This window comes from Echinops telfairi, unplaced genomic scaffold, assembly GCF_000313985.2.
Source record: "Echinops telfairi isolate 266 unplaced genomic scaffold, ASM31398v2 ScPeMD7_70;HRSCAF=299, whole genome shotgun sequence".
NCBI lineage: Eukaryota > Metazoa > Chordata > Mammalia > Afrosoricida > Tenrecidae > Echinops > Echinops telfairi.
Genome location: NW_022103968.1, coordinates 26622511 through 26628180, shown reverse-complemented (window position 1 = coordinate 26628180; position 5670 = coordinate 26622511). Strand labels below are relative to the sequence as shown.

Here is a 5670-nt window from a genome sequence, read left to right as displayed (position 1 = left end):
ATCAACAACTTTTCCTCCTTCATCCATGGTCACCACTGGTCAAGTTTTTTTCTTTTTTTTTTAAGTAGTTTTCCTGATATAGTATTCACATATCATACACTTTCATAGTTAAATTGCTTTTTAAAAGAGTTGTATATACACCATCACAATCAATTTGAATGTTCCCTTTCCACTCCGGCATTCATTGTTTGCTCCCTAAGTTCCCTCACCGCTCCACCCCCACCTCACGTCCCCCCAATAAAGCATTGCATCAGTTATCGTCTCTATGCGCCCACCCCTTCTGTGCTTCACAAACTGGGAAACCCAACAGAAACAAAAACAAACAAAAAATAGCAAGAAGAAAATAATAATATAAAGATAAGAATAAAGAGTAAGAAAGAAAAGATCATCAATATTAAAAAAGCTAGAGAAGAAATTTCTGTCATGGAACAAGAGAGAAATTCTTGAGCTTAGAGCAAATTCAGGTTGGGTCAAGAGGGAGGTCAACTGACCCAGTATCATATTATACCAGAGTTTGATTCGCCCTCATCCAGTTTACCATCATCTCTGTCTGATAGTAAAGCTGTTCTAGTCCCTCGACTGTGCCTAGACGGGGTCTGCCAGAGGCTTAATCTGACTAGAGAGCCTGCAGATGGATTTTGGGCCCCCACTCTCCTCCATAGTCTTCTACAAATTTAGGGGCTATGGTTCATTATGACAAACTTTAAAACAAACTTTCATGGAGCAGTGTAACAATTTCTTTCTTACTTGAGAACTAAGTTTACAGATTAAGGAAAGACATTTGACTCGTGAGCATATATAATTCCATAAAATAAGATAAAATGCAATGCCTATTTCCCAATGGTGAAATTATATCAGGCATACTGTCAACTTTAATGATCATACACTGCACAACAGAATGCTCCTTTTTGTCCTTCAGGAGATTAAAAAACCCTCAGGTTACAATGATTCAAAAAGACTTGATTTATTATCCTTATTTTTTTATTATCCTTATTATGCATGGAAGTAGATATTGTTCAGCCGTTAATTGCAATGAGATCATTGAAGAATTTGTAAGAGCAAATAATAGAAATAAGTACTTTAAATTATCATGTGCTAGAGATAAAAGATCTAAAAATAGAATATTTAAAACACTAAATTATAATAATTTGTTGTGATATTTGTTTTCTGATCATTACATTTTCTGACATCTTTCCATTTGTTCTTTTCTAATTACTGCATTTATTATGAAGCAATCATATTTTAAGTATGACTCTTGCTTGCTTATTTAACTTAACTGACTTCTTTCCTCTTAGATCTGGAAAGCTAGACCTACTACATATGTGGCAAATGTGTTATACATGCAAGGCAGTGTACCAAGTTTTAAAGCACATTCATTGAGAGCCATGGAACTGGATGAAACAAAATCACTGCCAGCGAGTCGATGCCAACTCCTAGTGACCCTATGGGACAGGGTAAACTGCCCCTGTGGGTTTCTGAGATTGTAACTGTTAACAGGTGGAGAAAGCCTCATCTTTCTCCCAAGGAGCCGCTGGTGGTGTTGAACTGCTGACCTTGCAGTAGCTCAACCTGTAACCCACAACACTACCAGCACATAGTATTAAATGATTTGTCCATTGGCACAAGAATCTAGATCTTTGCCTGAAGAATCAAAGTAGTTATAGTCAATTCTTACATTTTTTTAAGTGTCCACAGGGCATCAGTCACAGAACTTCCTGAGAACCAACTGTCCAGTGACGGAAGTCAGACATTACACAGGGCTGAGTCTTGTCACATATGGGGGTGAGAGGAACATCCCAAGGGAATACACAGAGAAGGACTTGGCTAACTTTAGCCTAGGATGCTGGAGGATAGCAGATTGACAGGTGTGAGGCAGCACATACCCTACAAGTATGAGGAAGGGCTTGCCAGTGAGAGAAAAGCTCTTGAGGAATAGTGTGATGGACTAGTGTGAAGATGAAGATGTGGGAAGATGCTAGCTTTGCTGAATGGCCCAAACGGAGGGTGGGGGGAGAGCATCGAGACAATGCATTCTGACGGGATCCGATGGCCTTCTTTGCATCCCAATCAGGAGTTCATAATGTTGTTTACACTATGTTAGGAGCTTAAGAGTCCAATCTGATGCTACTGCGTGACCACTGCTTCCAGAGAAAGCAGAACTAATTCACCACCAGGAGTTCCCAGGGCCCCGAGTTCTCAGAGCACCTGCTTCTAGCTGTCTGTAGTTACTGAACAGACCAGTAGGTGGGGATCTTGCTCATTGTGTAGGTTGCTGACACACGGGGAGCTGGACGTTCCGGGCACCTGTTGGGAGCTTCTGGCGACAGAGTTAAGAGACCACGGCTCTCCTTTGCGGCTACCTAATTCTGGAACGTGGAAGCTGAGTCGGATCTGGACCCTTTACCGGTTCCTTCCTACTTGAAGCGGGAAGGAGTCCCCGTTTAGAGACACAAAATTATGCCTCTGTGTCCTTGGGACATGTCAGGAGAGAGCCGCACCTGGGAAAGTAGCAGGGCCGCTAAAGAGGAAGACAAGACCTTCGACGAGATGGACGACACAGTGGCTGCATCGCTGGGCTCCGACGGAAGAACAACGGTGAGGCTGCGCAGGACAGGGCAGGGTTTCCTTCTGTCGTGCACAGGGTCGCTATGGGTTGTTACCAACTCGATGGCGCCTAACAGCAACAACTCATTTGCAGTGAACACTTTTATCTTGTCCCCACATCCAGGGTTCTGCTTCCTAGTCTGGCTAGACTTTCTTCCTGCCCCACAGCACCTTCCCATTGAATCCAAATGCCTTTCCCAAGTTCTAGTCCTTGGCAGGGATGGAGCACCCAGGAAGCAAGATAAGCACAGACCTACTTGTGCTTACTTCCTCATCTGTCGGGCACAGTGTCACATGTTCTCACCAGGAGAAATTGTTCACTGTAGATGAGTGAGTGAACTCCAAGCGTGTGCTTGCCTTGCTTATTGAGTAACCTACCTCTGTGTCTAAAAGGCCACTGCCGTGGGCAGCCGGGCCAAAACCCTGCTTCCACGGAGCTCACACTCTCATCTGGGGGTGGAGACAATAAAAAATTGTGTTTTTACACGACACAAAAGTTGTATAGTCTTTTGCAAACTGAACAGTTCCCTCACCTGTTAGCTTTTATGCACAGTATGATATAATACTTACATACATATTTAGTGGCATATATAGTAGATCACATGAGTCCTGGATTCATTTTTCACAATAATAAAAGTGAGTAACTGAGCTTTATGTTTTTTCTATATCACTCTAGTTTTCTGTTTCTTTTTTTTAAATCATTTTATTGGGGGCTCGTACAACTCTTATCACAATCCATACACCCATCCATTGTGTCAAGCGCTTTTGTACATTTGTTTCCCTCATCATTCTCAAAACATTTGCTTTCTACAAGGATCTACGTATAACCTCCTCCCTGGGGATGGACAGTGGAGAAATGGGTGAAGGAAGACGTCGGACGATGTAAGATATGACAAAATAATAATTTGTAAATTATCAAGGGTTCATGGGGGAAGGGGAAGCGGGAAGGGAGGGGGAAACGAGGAGCTGGTACCAAGGGCTCAAGTAGACATTTCACCTTTTTTGAAATGAGAAAACCAGTCATACACTTGAATTTTTCCCATCGCACTGTCCTTTCTCATAAGCTGTGTTCAATATCCCAACAGTTTCTGTGGCATTTTCCTGAGCAGGAAACAAAATCTTACAGCTGCACACTGCTCTCTTAAATTGGTCATTGCAGAAAATGAGGTTCGAGTGAAACTGCTTTTATAAAAAAATTCACTGTGACCAGAGAGAACCTTCCCAGGAGATGCCACTGGGTGCAGTAACTCAGAGCAAATTGCTTGATGCTCACCTAGCAGGAAAAATGCATACTACCAAAGTTCTGCGCCACCTGGCACAATTCCATTTTTGGGGGGGTACCCCCTCGTGTATGTGTGCATATATGTATGCATATATATGAATATGCATATGCTTGTTTTTATATATGTGTAAATGCAACCAAGGAAACAGATGGACTTTGGGCCTCTACTTAAATCTTACCTCTGTACAAGAATGGTTCTAATGTTCTAATGAAGTGGCACTATAAGATACCCACCTCCCTGACACGGTCACTGAAGTCAAAATGGGTGCATAAGCAAATGTGGTGAAAGCTGATGGTGCTCTGTTGGGAGCCAGTGGCCATTAAGGCCTTAGCCTCAGCCACGAGCCGAACTTGGCTGCTTCCTGGTTGTTAAGTGTGTCTTTCGTTTGCTAAATCTGTGGGAACTGGCCCTGCCTGAAATCCCTGCCCAACCCTGCCTCCGTGTTCCTAGCTACGTGCTCTGTAGCCCGGGCAGTTGTAAAGTTGACCTTTTCACCCATTGGTTAATAATGCCAGGTGCTCATTGGAGCTTCTTTAATGTACATGTTGGATTGGATGTTGTGTCGCACACCTTATTAAAATATGCACCTCCCAGTTCCCCTTTTATATACCCCCAGCTTTGCCCAAATAAAAGAGCTTGATCAGAGTTTTGTCTTGCTCCACGTCCCCGTGTCTTCTTTTCTCCATCCAGGTTCGTCTTTCCCCGCAGGGCCTTGCTCGTGCGTCCCGCAGGCCGGGACGCAACAGTGCTCATCTATCAAAAGTCATAGAGTCTGGGGTCTTAAAGGCTTGGAGTTAAACAAGCAACCATCGAGCAACAAAGCCCACATGGAAGAAGCACACCAGGCTGTGTGATCATGGGGTGTCGACGGGAAGAGGTAGCAGAAGTTCAAAAAACACACATCCAAATTGATATGAAGGGGGCTGGATGCAGTGGAGACCCAAAGTCCACCAGCAAGACAATTGGACAGTCCCTCTTAGTAGGGTCTCATGAAACGGAGGATAAATCCAGGGTGCGGTGTGGCACTGATGAACCACATAACTATCCTCTAGTTCTTTAAGATTTCCTCCCCTTACTATTCTGGGCCATACGTGATATACCTCATTGGTCATATTAGACTTGTGTATGTTCATTTCTACATTTCACTTGATCAGTACATGGTAGTCAAGATAGATGACCCCTCAGAGACACTGACAGGAGTGAGTGTTCCCAATTCAACAATTTATATTGCACAATTCAGTGGCATTGAATACATTTTTCGACCTGTGCCAAGATAAAGCTTGAAATGTTCTTGTTGACAGTGAGTGTGACATGGTTCCTCTTCAGTGGCATAGTATGTCATATGATTGTCCAATTCAAAGTGGTCAATACCAGTTTATGTATCTACTCTTCCCCTGTCTGACTTTGAGGACGTTCCAATCTGAGGGGCTCATTTTCCGGTACTGATTCGGATAATGTCCCACAATTATAAGGTTTTCACTAGCCTCTTTTTTCAGAAGTAGATCACTAAGTCATTCTTCCTACTCTGTGACAGTCTGAAAGCTCTGTTGAAATCTTTTCACCATGGCTGATCTTTATGGTATTTGAAATGCTAGTGACGTAGCATCTAGCACCATGGCAACATGCAAGTCACCACAATATGAAAAACCAATAGAAAAAGGGTATAGAATGTTTATCAGAAGATTGATGTTTCAACGGGACAGACAGTTCCGGGGGGACATGGGAGAGGGGAGGTGGGGGAAAGGAAGTGGTGTTAACAAACCCAGGGACAAGGGAACAACAA

At 43.3% G+C, this 5670-nt stretch overlaps 1 pseudogene; it reads right to left on the bottom strand.

Moving 5' to 3' along the window:
• The window catches only part of LOC115869983, a 56085-nt pseudogene that overhangs the window by 4288 nt on the left and 46127 nt on the right, over positions 1-5670 (bottom strand).